Here is a 15,131-nt window from a genome sequence, read left to right as displayed (position 1 = left end):
AAATGCAATGAGAAAAATAAAGATATGATGGTGAAAGTTCAAAACAACAAGAATAAGGCATTGGAGGAAACCATCAATATTCCAAAATCTTCTTTTGTATGTGTTTAATTAACATCAATCTTTAGATTAAATTTTATAAATATTATTTTAAATTATTATCTCCACCCGTGAGTGAGTTGGGTTTCCCTGGTCTCGCAGGAGTACCCAAGAGTCCCGGTCAAAACTGAGAGCAATGTCTCTAATAAGTAGAAACAAAATTTAGTAAGTTTTTCAGTAAGTTATCTGTTTCTATTCGACATAGCAATGTCAATTACTGCTATAAGAAAATAACGAGACATTTTTAGCAATATGATTAAGAAGCGTCTAGGCAGTTGGAATTGACATTTTAGGAGCTTGCCGTGTGGTAAAGTGCTCAATGGAATGGGGTGATTTCAACATGTTATATTTACCAACAGCTGATCAAGAAAAAAAAACAAGGATGATCATAAGAAGAGACATGACCAGAGCTATTGGATTGAGAAGTGTGTGCATTCTGATAAATAATGGCCACATTGAAAAAAGAATCGTATGCTTACCATATACGAGAGAATCTAAATGTACGTCTTTCGTGATACATTTTATATTTTATTGATATAAAACATGAGAACTTAGTCTTGTTTCAATTCTTTTACCCACCAGAGTGATAGGTTTGTCTTCTATCAATTAAGGTTAGAGAAACTTATATTTGAGTCATTTATGCTAGACTAAAATTCATGTTTTGTTGAAATTTTATTAGGTCAATTTTCTTGTGAATGAAGGACACATATTTGTCATTCACATCAAAAGCTAAGATTATATTTAAAAAATGCAAATTTATTTATTTATTTTAATTCAAACTTAATCCTTTGATGTAACTCATAGACATGTGTCATTACTCATAAACACGTGTTATTGGTCTCGAGCGAAATGAATGTTCAATTTCCGTGAGGATGTAATCGTGGTGCACGTAAGCTGGCCCGGATGAACCTCATCCAAAAAAAAATAAAAAATAAGTAAAGAAATAAAATTACCAATGTACCCTTGTTTCTCATGCCATACAAAATATTTAATCTTCTACCTTTGTTTCTCATGCAATACATAATCTACCACCAGTCCATGTCAGAAACCATCCTGTATGAAATCACCCAACTATAGGAAACCAATTTTTCTTTAGTAGTCTTTCTTTTTCTTTTGCCGTCTCCTTAGAGGTAGTAGCACCAACCGCAGTGGCAGTTCCACCGGCCAGTGGGAATTGACGTGTGTTTGAATATTATGTTTAAAGTCAGTTTTGCTGTTCGGATATACTTCAACAAACACTAATCACTCTCAAATTTTATTAACAAAGAGTCATTAAAAACAAAATATTGCTGCTTCCTCTACACTAAATCATTTCATATTTGTTTGTAGATTTCTATTTTGTCTTACCTCCAATTCCCTTAACTTTTTAACAAATTAGCTAAAAATTGCTTTACTAAATATAATATAAAAGTTTTTTTTTTTGGTAATATAATATAAAAGTTAAGTAGCTAGTAAAATTGCATGATATAATGGTTACTCTTTCTTTTAGGTGTTAAAAATTTCCGTACACTCAAATAAAATCCTAGTGATTAGGCTCTTTTCCCCTTCTGACACCCAAATAGGCCAACTACAAGACGAGGTTTCTGCTAGTGTATATATATTTATGCACTGAAGCAAACTTTAGAACTTGAGAGTTATTTAGTTGTTTTAAATACTAATAAAATTTGGGTTTACGCTAAATATCTTTCTAGTTAAAAGATAATTAGAGATTTTAAAAATATATTTAACAATTAATTGAAAGAAGTGTTTGATATTTTTGCTAGGTAAATGAGAAATAAGTGATATTATCCAATTAAGAGAAGGTTCAAGTACTATTTAGTAAACTAAGAGGAGAGATAAGTGATATATATTTAACTTTTTATTTTTATTCATTTATCTTTTTATAGGGAAGTGAAGGGTTGAACTTTCAATCTTAAAATTAGGCTAGACCCAATAAAAATCCCGTCCAAGTTCATTGCACAACATTTTACGGTGAGCATAACCTTGCATTCATTATGAATAAACTTTGAACAAGTGATAGAAAACTCTAGATATGACCAAATTTTGCCCAATGTAAAAAAGTTGATTGCTTCAAATTTGATTCAAAGTTTTAATACACACCATTGGATGTGGCGAAAAGAGCAATGACGGCCTTCCATGAATTTTGGGTGAGATAGAGTAATGGCGATTCTTCTGAAAAGACCGAGAATACAATGGAAGGATTGGAAATAGGGGATTTACACTCAGAGGTCCTTACACTCTTCGGCAATGTTGCATTTGATGAGGGGACTGGAGTAGGGGGTATCGGTTTTATAGGGGTGCAGTTTGGAAGGGTCATCAGCGCTATGTCAGGACCAAAACTTGCAACATTGGCGATGGAGGAGGAGGCCGTCACAGTTAGGGACCTCGAGTCTAGTGGAACTTTTCAAGTGAGTGACTTAACTCAAGACGGTAAGGAACAAGCTATGGGGGTTTTCCTTCTCTTTTATTTCTAGAGATTTCAATGCTTTGCCCATTCTCTCTAGCTCAATAGGCCAGGTTTGTTTCTGCTAAGACCCTTTGGCCATTATCCTCTTTGTAGATTTAGGAGCTATGTCACCATGATCCAGTGTTAGCATCTTGTTTTGTTTTTTTGAATGAATGAAACCGTTTCTCTAGCAAAGGGGAAAAAAAAAGAGAGCTAGAAAGGAAATGACTTCGTTTGTCCATATGGATTTTGGGTCTTATCATTTAAGTCGCTTGTACAATTGCATCATACAATGGTTCCTCGATTTCTTTTAGGTTTTTAGAATTTCCATACAACCAACCATTATCTTAGTGATAAGGTTCTGTAGCCTATTAAAGTTTAAATCACAAGCAAACTAAATCACAAGACTCAGATCATTGCTGTGAATCTCTCTTTACTTCCCTCAAAATTATGTTGAGGTTAAATCATCTAGTCAGTCTCTAGTGTTACAAAATTGAATCAACGGTGATTCGAATCCAGATTATTTCTTTGGAAGGGTAAAGAATTGTGTTTCTCTCATACTCTATGACATATTTGAAACTGTGCTCAAAGATAGAATATTTTAAAAAAAAATCTTCTAACCTTATAGATTAAAAATCCCAACACAAATAGTCCCCCTAAGATTTCAGCTTCGTTGGATGCAGAGGCAGACACTAAAAAAAGCTCACAAGATCAATAGAGCATTTGCTGTGGGGAATAAATCCACTGCAGGGTTAGTCAAGTGGTTAAAAACCCATCCTCCCACGGGGAGTTGGGCTTGGATCCTATCCAAGAAACCCTCATTCGCCAGAGTTCTGGAGATGAATGAGGCGGAAACCGCCATGTTTTGTAAGGTAAGATCTGAGTTCAGAAAGCTCGTGAGTTCCAATAAGGTTGGTTTACCTCAAACCTTCAGGTGTGATTCCTACAATTACTTTCAGAATTTCTACGACGGCAACAAGGCTCACTAATTAAACACATTATCCCCTGTGTTTCTTTCTTTCTTCTACTGCTTATATGCAGAGTCTTTGGGATGGGCTCTGCATCTCCATGTTGAGAAACTAAGGTCAAGTTAATATCAATTTCTCTCACGGGGGCCTCTGCTTCTCCTGGGTCGCAAATGTTTTTGGTAACTCTTTTTTAATTTATTGTTGATTCTTCTTTCTTTTTCTTAAAATTGTGTATCTATCTAAACCAAGGAGCTGCTAGATCTGAATTACTAGCAAACTAGATGAATATTTTCTTGTCTTTAATTCCCACTGACACACTGATGCAGAGAAGGGGAGAAAACATGCAGAGAACGGGAGAAGGAGAAAACATGAGATGATAAAAATGGATCATTGGACAGGCCAACCACTTTGTTTCTTTTAAAACCGTATTTTCCGGGGGGGAAATCGGGGTTTGAGAAGTTGTTGTGGCCTTGGTCCGGGCCAACTGAACCACTTTGTTTTCAAATTTTAAAACCGTATTTTCTTCAGTGGTGGAGGATCTGAGCAGGCAAAATCAAGAGGGATTTGAATCTGTGAATAAAGTTGTTGAATGAAGCGACTGAAGCGGATGAAATGGGGTTAATTGTGAAAACATGATGCAAATCTTACACTAGAATAGATGAGGGTATTTTGGTCATAAAAATTACAATTTGTTCTTAATTGATCTTATTAGATATTTCAGGGGAGGCAGATGCAAAGTGTCCATTTATTTGGACTAAAAATGATATAGATCAAACCTCGGGGGTCCAGATAAAAATTACCCAAAATAATAATAATACAAATAGACACTCCAAAAAAAATAATAATACAAATAGACACTGAAAAATCAAGAGAAGCGGAGTCAGGATTCAACATGGAGGTTGGCAGATGTGCGTTCAGCTCACCTCTCTGTAGGGGAGCGCTGATTTTTTTCACCACACATGATGTTTTGCTTATGGGGAACCTATTGGGGTCCCACCTTAATATTTAAGGGTAATTTTCATGTGGACCCCCTGAGGTTTGACCTAGGTTACTTTTAATCCACAAAATATGATATTTTGCATTTGCCTCCCCGAGGTTTACAAAATAATCAATGTGGCCAAGGCCGCGCGTCGCCGGTCGACGGCAAAGGGCGAGAGATTTCGCCCCAAATTGTTATTTAAATTAAAAAATATAAAACAAATGTATGATAGATTTGAATCATTTGATATATGATATAATATAATATTATATAACATGTCACATCACATTTGCAAAAACAACAAAACTCAGTTAATAATAAATCATATTTAAATATAAAAAACTCATCAACATTATTTTTAATATTAAATAATTGACAAAGTGGTTAAACGGCTGAAGGCAAATCATTTTTAATATTAATTACTTGATAAATCACTTAAACCGAAGTTATTCTCTCTCATTGTAATAAATGCTTGTACATCGCATCAGTTTTACTTTACTTAAGGCTTAAGCAAGGGAAAGCAACCTGCACTTCGTCTTCTTTGTCGTCGTCTTCGTCTCTTCTTCTTCTTCTTCTTCTTCTTCTTCTTCTTCTTCTCTAAACAGGGTACAAATCAGAGGTAGTTGCAGAGGAGGAGTTGCAAAGTTTCGAAAAATCTCGTTTCAGTGTTGTGCGGACATGCGTCAGAGATATTTCCCACTTCAGGCGGTGGTGGTGGTTCTTCACTTCATATGCGTTTGGGATAATCGGATTTCATCTCCGGCGGTGGTTCTTTTGTGCGGTGGTGAAACCTCACTTCCTCTGTGCGTGGTTTACCTGGTTCCTCTGTGCAGTAGTTAGCCGGTTCACACTTCACTGAGATTTTAACAGAAATCAAAAGAAGAGAACCAGGCAGTGGTTTGGGCAGAGATTTCTATTTCAACAGTGGTTTCAGTGATTCCAGTGCTTGGAGAGAGAGAGAAGTGAACGATGAGGGATATTTCGCATCTTCTTCTTCTTCTTTGGTCTTCTACCGTCGATATTGGCCGAGTTTTCGCCGATTCGACGATTTTCCGGCGATACTGAGCGATATCTCGACGATATTATACATATATCATTTCGCCCCCTGGTTTCGTTTCGCCAGGGGGCAAAACTAGCAAATTTCGTCGAAATCTCCTTCCATGGTAAGGACATATCAATTTTTTATGACCAAAGTGCCCTTGTGTATAATTAAATTTTTTGTTTTGTAATCCCACAATAGGCCATCAGATTAGCATCACAAATATAAATTTCAATCCAACCTAATAAAAAACTAAGGTATGCTTGCAATTAGAACTTCTCTTTTTACAATTAAGGGGTTTCTTAAACTCTAAATTTACAGAATCAAACCCTTAGGTGAAACTAGATGGAAGCCCAAGAGTCTTCACTCAAACTCATCGGCAAACTAAGAGTTTTCACTGGAGGTTTGGTTCCTTTTCGTTTCATATCTTTTCTGGTTTACTTTGAATTCCCAACGACCTTGAATTCCCAACGACCACCGGTGGCAATGAATGGTAGGCTTCAATGGTTAGAAAGCTTAAAAGAAAAAACATAGGAGAAAAGAGGTGAAATACGGTGTAGGACAAGAATTGCCTATCCTTGTTAATTTCTCTTGCTTTTACCTACAAATCGCTCTCTCTTCTCCTTATTCTCTCACTCTCATTCTCACACAGAAGCTTCCATTTTCATCTTATTTTTGCAAATCGTCTTTTGTTTCTTTTTCTTGGCTACTTTGCAACAAAACCCAGGTGGGTTTTATCTACTGTTCAACCGAGAAGTAAAACCCAGTTGGGTTTTCTCTAATGCTGCAATTTTGAATCCATTTGCTTATGAGAAACGTGATCTGCAATTTGGAATCCCTTTGCTTATGAGAAACGTGATCTGGGTTTTAATCATTATCTAAAGATTTTTTCCATAAATATAATATTTTAATTGTAACATTTAGATAATTATTGAGAATGACTTTTATACTAGTTTTCTTTACCTTTGAAAACTATTTTCAATATTAGGATAGAAAAGGAGAGGGGGTTCAATAATGATATTTAACATATGATAAGAGGTTAAAGAAAACAAAAAATCCAAAAAAAAGGGGGGAAAATGATCCTTTTTTCTTTCCCACAATGTTCTCTAGGTGATCAAGATTCCATAAAAAGCACTTAACAAGATGCTGGATGTACATATTAAAGGCCATATAAGAACTCACTTGGCCACAACTTATCACTATCCTATGCTACAACTTTTTTTTTTTTTTTTTTTTCCCTTCTCTATTGTGGGAGTGGGTAAAGTCTGATTTGTGGGGGAGAATGTTGAACTCTCGAGGGTACAATTACTGGCTAGAGTGCAAGCCAACTATTTTTTAAAATTTTTTACTTGATACAAGAGAGCTTCCATAAATGAGGGAATTTTTATCCAGTCCATTTCCTCATAATTAAACTATTTATTTCTTTGTGGATGTGTGACATGTATCCTTATATCACATTAAAAGGTTGATGTTACGTTTACAGGATAATTTTTCTTAAAAAAAAAATTAATCACACCCTTTTGATGCGACTTATAAACATATGCATCACATCCAAAAATAGAAATAGACTGGATAAAATTCTTAAATAAGGTTGAGAGAGGGAGAATGCAGAAGGGAATTATTACATGTACTATTTGGGAGTCAATCCAAGACCTTTTCATTAAGAAGTGATAGTTGTTGCCAACTGAACCAACGCTTTGGTGGGACCTAACTATTTAGTTGTTTATCATCGAAGTAAAAACTCGTTCATCTTATCGTGAACAAAGACATGCATTCATTATGAATAGAGAACTCAAAATTAGCATGACACTTGATTAATAAAACAAGTTATCATCCTTTCACTGTATACTATTTTTTTCCTTTCAGCTTTTAACCCGCAACCTACATTTGTGTTGTTCAAATGCAAAAGATAAAAAAATGTATGATGTTCAAATTATCAAAACAACAAGAATAAGGCAGTGGAGGAAATTAACAAACACCAAAATCTTATATGATATGTGCATAATTATCATCGATCTTTAAATTTTAAATCTTATAAATCATATTTTTATTGATGAGATACATACTCAAATGTAGATTCCTTCATGGATGGAACACTAACAGTTCCAGAAAACGACAAAATCATTTAGTAGAAGATTCATATTTTACGTAAGAGAAGGTGTTCATGTTAGCCCTACATCTCATACCTGGAAGAGTATGGAAAGAATCCATTTCTTTTAGAATGCTTAAAAATAGATGAAGATGTTGTAAATATGTTTAAAACTTAATTAATATTATTTTATATTTTTATATAAATACATGTTTTAATCGTTTCTTTTATCTTCTGGTTTTTATTTAGTTCCACATCGGGCTAGGAGGAGTTGATTAACGTTTATATATAGTAAGAGCTTAGTTGATTTCTATTGAAGTGCAATAACTCTACTTCTGAACCCTAGATTCCATTATTCTTACTTTCTCGAAACCTAAAACCTGAAGTTTGAAATCTAAACTGATTTATAAACCCATAAAGTGGGGGTATTGCTTGTATATATATTAATACTTAATTTAAGTATAGTTACATCAAGATACTTAATCATTGGATAAAAATTTTGTTTTGATTCTATTTACTTGGTTGTGTTTGGATAAAACTGACAATATGAAGTGGGGGGTGGGAAAAAGCAATGGACATTGATTATAATTTGGGCTGCGGTTTCAAAGTCCTTAGCACTTGGAAATGATTGTTGCAGTTTTTTAATTTAATAGTAGTTTTGGTGTGAAAAGTTAATTAAAGATTAAAGTACCGGTAGGTTTGACTTCAAATCATTATGGAAGAGTCATGACAAGACTTATTGGCCTGAGAGATATTTTCTTGCATTTCAATAGACAATCATTGTGGATATTTTGGATTTCTGCTGTCAAAAAAGGAAACCATGGACGAGAGTCTCTGTGTATGTGTTTATTGGTATATGTATCTTTTAGTATTCGTCTATCTATTCTGTTTTCTTTTATTAAATTTCTTTTATTGTTATTAGATTGAACATCCAACAAATCTACTCATTCAAGATCTGAATAGCATATTCCACCTTTACATGTTTGAATTGAATTCAAAAGGTTCACCAGAAATCCTTAATATGAAACAAGATTTTAGAAAGACAAACTAGAAAAATAAGTGCAGTATCTTGTGATTCCCTTCCCATACAACATTTTCTTGATAACACTTTTTTTTTCTTAAATAGAATTTCGCTTGGGGGAGGGGGAAGTGGGCAGATATATATATATATATATATTTTGGGTGAGAATGTACTTTATATCATACTGAGGATTAGTAACAATCTGTGTGCATCTTTTGTATCAACATATTAAATTTTCATATGGTTGTCTCTATAGTTAAAAACCATAATCTCGGAGGTGCAATTTGGATTAACTAATTTTATTTTATTTTCTCTTAATGGCACCGTGAATGGATTGTCAAAGTTAAGCTGATACACATTCATCACTGAATTGGGTTACTCTTTTAAGATTAAGTCATGGGTTAAGCCTTATACATGTTAGGTTCTTGACACCAGGAATTTTCTATGTAATAAGCCACTTTCGTAGGTCTAAATTATGAGTTATACTATTGCTTACGAAATTAGGTACTCTATCTCTCTCTATCCCTCTTTTCTGGTAAGAGAAAATTTATTTTGAGCAATCAGAAGCAGAAAAAAGCGAGTCCACACAACAGTAGCTATTGGTTAGGATCTTAACCATACTTCCCTCGGTCTGATGATCAGACATTTGAATGTTCTTCTACCTGCTATGATACAATGCCCAAGTCAAACTCTTTTTATGGATATCATTAGACTTTGTTTGTTCATATGGGGTTTTTTAGATGAGTTTAGAGATCACTTTCTTGTGGCCGTATACTGTTCCATTGGTGCTTCTCCACCACACATTAGTGTGAGATTCACATCTGAATATTAATAAAATAACTTAGAGGTGGAATGCGGTGAATAAATCCATTGAAGGCGGCACCAAAACATAAATATTGTGCATTAATGGACTTTGATAAGTTCATGTATTAAACAAGGAATAATGATGCAAAATGAGTTGGCAAGTTGTCAAACGAAATTACAAACCTTCGCCCATAAATGCATGTACAGGTGGGAATGGTACTCTCAGGCTTAAAATTAGGCTAGAGTGCTAGACTCAACTATTTATTTATTATTATTATTTTTGATATACAAGGGAGTTTTTATGAGGAGAGGAGGAAAATTATTACATGTATCATAAGGGAGAGTCGAATCCGTGGCCTCTTCACTAAGAGGTAATGATCATTGCTAATTGAGTTAACCCTCTGGTGAGACCTAACTAATTAGTTGCTTGTCATTGAAGTAAAAGCTTCTTCCCACACCATTTTACCATGAGCAAAGACATGCATTCATAGTGAATCAAAGACACATCATTATAATTTACTAGCATATACTTATAACAACCCATCATCCTTAAGTATTTACTATAATACATATACTATTTTTTCCTTTTTTATTTCAACCTTTGTTGTTCATACGAAGAAAGAAAAAGAAATGTACGATGAAGAAAGTTCAAAATAATGAGAATAAGGCATTGGCGGAAACCAACATATGTGGTATATGATTAATTATCATCAATCTTTAAATATAATAGAGAAATGTACGATGAAGAAAGTTCAAAATAATATAGGATTATAAACTTATTTTCGAATTCATTCTGGACATTGAATATCCTGCTTCTCTTTCTCTTTCTCTCTCCCTATTGATATTTTGTTAAGCAGTGAACATAACCTGATTACACCTTGAGTAACCTTTATGGGGTGCAACTTTAATGGTTGGACGAGATTGGTCTTGGAGTGAAGACACAATCTTGCACAATTTGGGGTGCCTAAATACTTTAAAGAAAGTACCTCTAGTACGTTTCAAGTCTAAAAAAGTATTGTGATTACAACAACCATTTAAGTGTGTGCAGATTCCTTAATAAGTTTCAAAGAGATGATCCAATAGAAAATGTATGATGTTAAAACTTCAAAGGGTTTTTTTTTTTTTTTTTTTTTTTGCCCTGGTATTTTTTTTCTGTCTCCTCTCATCCTGGAGTTTCCATTCCTTTAGATACTTAAAAATACATGAAGATGTTGTAAATAATGTATAAGACTTAATTAATATTATTTTATATTTTTATATAAATATATGTTTTATCTTCTTTATTATGGTTTTTTTTTCCTTTGCGGTTATATTAGATATATATTAATATTAATAATTATATATGACTTGAGACTCCGGCAGGGGCGGACCAATGAAGGGGCCGGGGGGGCCATCCCCCCGGTTTTTAAAATTTTATCCATATTCCCTAATTCCTTAATTTTCCGGTTTTTCTCTTCCAACATGTGAAATGTCACTATTTGCCCCCCCAATATTGTGAACAATTTTAAAAGTAAATGATGGGTATAAATGTCATTCCCAATAAAAAACCCATCTCTCCTTTTTTCTTCCCTTTCTTTTTTCTTTCTTTTTTTTCTTTTTTTTTTTTTTTTTTTTTTTTTTTTTTGTTGGGGTTAAATGATGATTGAAAAAAAAAAAGGTTTTTGTAATCACAACATAATATTTTTTTTTATTAAAAACTCCCTCCCCCCCCCCCTTTCCCTCTTCTCCCCCCCCCCCCCCCCCCCTTTTTCTTCTTTTTTTTCTCTTCCCCTTTTTTTTGGGTGGGATTGAGAAAAATGGGAAAACTCTCCCCCCCATTAAGTCTCTTTCTCTTTCTCAATTTATTCGTTGTTTCTTTTTTTCCTCTTTTCTTTTGTTATTCTTTTAATTTGATTTTATATTCTATGTTTCTTTATTTCTTCGCAATTTTGTTATTTGATTTTGATTGTGATAAATGTCTATAGTTAGTAGGTAACTAACTACCATGATTGCATCTCTTACTTTTTTGGTTACACCTACACTTGTTTTGGTCTTGCATTTAACTTTTTGGGGTTGAAGTCATGTGTTCAATTTTAACAATGATTAATCAACATTAACTATTAGGGATTGGGTCTTTTCAATACCCTAGGTTTGAAGGTTGTGTTAACCATGGTGGCTATAAGTATGATGTATCTGCTCACTTGAACCCATGATTTGATCAATGAAGGTTTTTATATGTGATCAATGCTTAAGTGCTTAGCTTTGAGTCAGCATTCCCTAGTCCTCCATCGAATTCTTCAAGCTTCCTCCATTTCTTCCCTAGTCGATCTCTATTGAACTGCAGTAACTCTACTTCTGAATCCTAGATTCCATTATTCTTTACTCCCTCTAAACCTAAAACCTGTGAAATCTAAACTGATTTATAAACCCATAAAGTGGGGTTATTGCTTGGATATGGATTAATAGTTAATTTAAGTATAGTTAGGTTAGGATACTTAATCATTGATAAAAGTTTTGTTTTGATTCTATTTACCTTTTTGTGTTTTTAGAACTGACAATGTGAAGTGTTTGAGGTAAATGATTTGGAAGAGAAAGCAATGGACATTGATTATAATTTGGGCTACTCTGCAGTTTCTAAGTCCAGAGCAGTTGGAAAGGATTGTTGCCATTTTTAAATTTAAGTAGTTTTGTTGTGGAAAGTCAACTAAAATTTAATGTACCAGCAAATTTGACTTTAAATCTGTACGGAAGAGCATGACAAGACTTATTGGACTGAGAGATATTTTCTAGCATTTCGACTTACAATTATTGTCAGTGTTTTGAATTTCTGCTGCAAAAAGGAATCAATGGATGAGAGTGTATGTGTATGTGTTTTTTTCTTACATGTACATTTTAATATTCGTTTGTCTATTCTGTTTTCTTTTTCTAAATTTTCTGTTATTGTTATTAGATTGAACATCCCACGAATGTAATCACTACTCATTCAAAGAACAAGAAATCAAAAGTTATCTTGATTCTATCGTGATATTGTATCTGTATATGATATTTTGTGGGGCTTACATATATTTGATAAAAATAGGTAAATTATTGGTAATGATATTTTTTTTCAAATAGATATAAGTAAAAAAAAAAACTTATGATTTCAACCCTAAAAAAGTTGGTTGCCAAATTTTTTTTTGTAGGTAAAGAATGCAAACCAATGATAGTTAGTTACCTTACTAACTATAGACATTTTATTTATAATATAAAATCAAATAACAAAAATTGCAGAAGAAAATAAAAAAACAAAATATAGAATTAAATAAAGAATAAAAAAACAATAAATAAATTGAGAAAGAAAAATAACCTAATTGTGGAAAAGAGTTTTTCCCCAATTTTCCTTAATCCGTTTATAGAATAAATTGAATATTTAATAATATATTTTTTTCAAAAATTCTCTTAACCCATGTTTATAGAAGGAGAGTAAAAAAGAAGAAAATATGTGAGAGAGAAGAGAGGGGAGAATAAATAGGGATTGAGGAGTTAGTTTCTATTAAAAATGACATTTTGAATATTTAATAATATATTTTTTTAACTTGGAATAATATTTAAACGAAGGAGAATAAATAGAAAGAGAAGAGGGGAGAATAAATAGGGATTGAGGAGTTATTTTTTAACTTGGAATGACATTTATACTCATTATTTTACCTTTAAAATTTGTTCTCAATTTGTTTTTGGGGTGGGCCAAATAGTGATATTTCATAGGTGAGAAGAGAAAGAAAAAATCCAAAAAACAAAGGAAATTAATATAAAAAATGCGAAAGTTAAGACATTATTAAAAAAATTAAAAATCCGAGGGGGCGATGGCCCCCCAGCTCTTGAGTGGGTTCGGCCCTAGAAACCAACAACTCCTAGTGAAGAGGTTGTGGTTTAATAATAAGCCCCTTTGTACAAAAAAACAAAAGAAAAAAAAAAAAAAAAATAGACCACATGTAGGAGCCATCGGTTAATCTTAATGAAATTTATATTTTGCACTAATCAAGTAGAATCATTGCAAAATATTAAAGGCTCATACAAAGTTCGATTTGTAAAAAATAAGGTAATTTTCATCTGGACCTTTTGAGGTTCGGTCCAGATCACTTTTAGTCAAAAAAAGTTCTCCTTTGCATATGACTCCCCTGAAGTTTTTATAAATGATTAATTAAGGACAAATCATAATTTTGATGACCAAAATACCCTTTTGATGTAATGGTCAAGATTGTACCATGTATGTCATTCCAATTTAACGATTTATGTTGAAAAGACAAATTATAATTGCAATTTTAATCTTTTTATTTTATATTCAAGAGTCTTAAGAATTCAATTTTACAAACTTATATTCTTGATTAAACTCAATGCAATCCCATTTCCATTACAGAGAGCATGAGAGAGACAATTAGGGTTTGATTAGCTCCTTCTCCTGGTCAACGATTGGGGATAGTTCAAGAACTTGGAGAGAGCCTTTGGTGTCCGATGCATGTGCCGGAGCCCACCGTGCACGTACATGGTTTTGAAGCTAACAACGGCCGCCACGTCAGAAATGGCCGCTTCAGCCTAGCAGCGAGGCCAAGGATTGTGAGATAAGGAAGCACTGAGAGAGATGTTCTAGGGTTTCTCACTACCAAAAAAAAACCCCAACCCTAGTCTCGGTCGTCTACGACGGTGTATTCTTAGTCTCAGAGAGAGAGAGAGATTCAGAGATGAGGGGGCCCAAATCAATAGACAAGAGAGCGAGTGAAAGCGCACACGCGGTGGTTTTGTAACCAACGAAGAAACCCTTGTTTTTTTTCTTTCCTCTCTCTCTCATCTTCTTTGTGTATTTCATGTTCTTGCTTTAACTGAGTGAATCAAAGATCTCTTTTTCTGCCTCAAATCAAACCAGATAAGAGAAAACATAAACCAAAAAGAAACCCCAACCCTAGTCTCCGTCGTTTTTCTACGCTGTCTCCCTTGTCTCCGATAGAGATTCGAGATTCAGAGATGAGGAGGCCCAAATCAATAGAGAAGAGAGCGTGAGAGTGCACGCGCAGGTGAGTGTGAGAGCGCACCTTCGATGGAAATGTCTTTCCTCGTGGATGGAAGATTTAAAAATATGCTAAATATTTATTCACAGCTGGGGTTTTCCTTTATTTTCTAAGAATCTTGAAAAGGAAAACCTATGGACAAATCAAATACAATAAAACAAGGTTTATGTGAAACTACTAAGAATGATAAGTTTGTAATAGATACCCACGATGACCTCGTCCGTTGCGCTGAGTTGATTTTTCTGGCTGCTCATGTCTCACCCAAGAGTGGAGGAGAAGATCATCGATGAGATATCGACGGTTCTAAGGAAGACAAGTGGTGAGGATCGACGGAAATGGGTAGAACAGCCGCTGTGTTTCGATGAAGCGGATCAGTTGGTCTATCTGAAAGCAGCCTTGTCCGAGACGCTTCGATTGTACCCTTGGGTACCGGAGGACACTAAGTACGTTATATCGGACGATTACTTACCGGATGGTACGTTCGTTCCTGCAGGTTCGACGATTACGTACTCAATCTATTCGGTGGGGAGGATGAACGCCATATGGGGAGACGATTGGATGGAGTTTCGGCCGGAACGGTGGTTCTCGTCGGACGGGGAACGATACGAAACACGTCACTGCAAAGAATTTGAACGCAGAGAATTATTCCATTGCTTGGCTGCCATGCG

The sequence above is a fragment of the Hakea prostrata genome, chromosome 8, assembly GCF_041222555.1.
Source record: "Hakea prostrata isolate BN-2017 chromosome 8, UWA_Hpros_2, whole genome shotgun sequence".
Lineage (NCBI taxonomy): Eukaryota > Viridiplantae > Streptophyta > Magnoliopsida > Proteales > Proteaceae > Hakea > Hakea prostrata.
The sequence above is the reverse complement of the archived record's forward strand: the minus strand, read 5'-3'. Positions refer to the sequence as shown.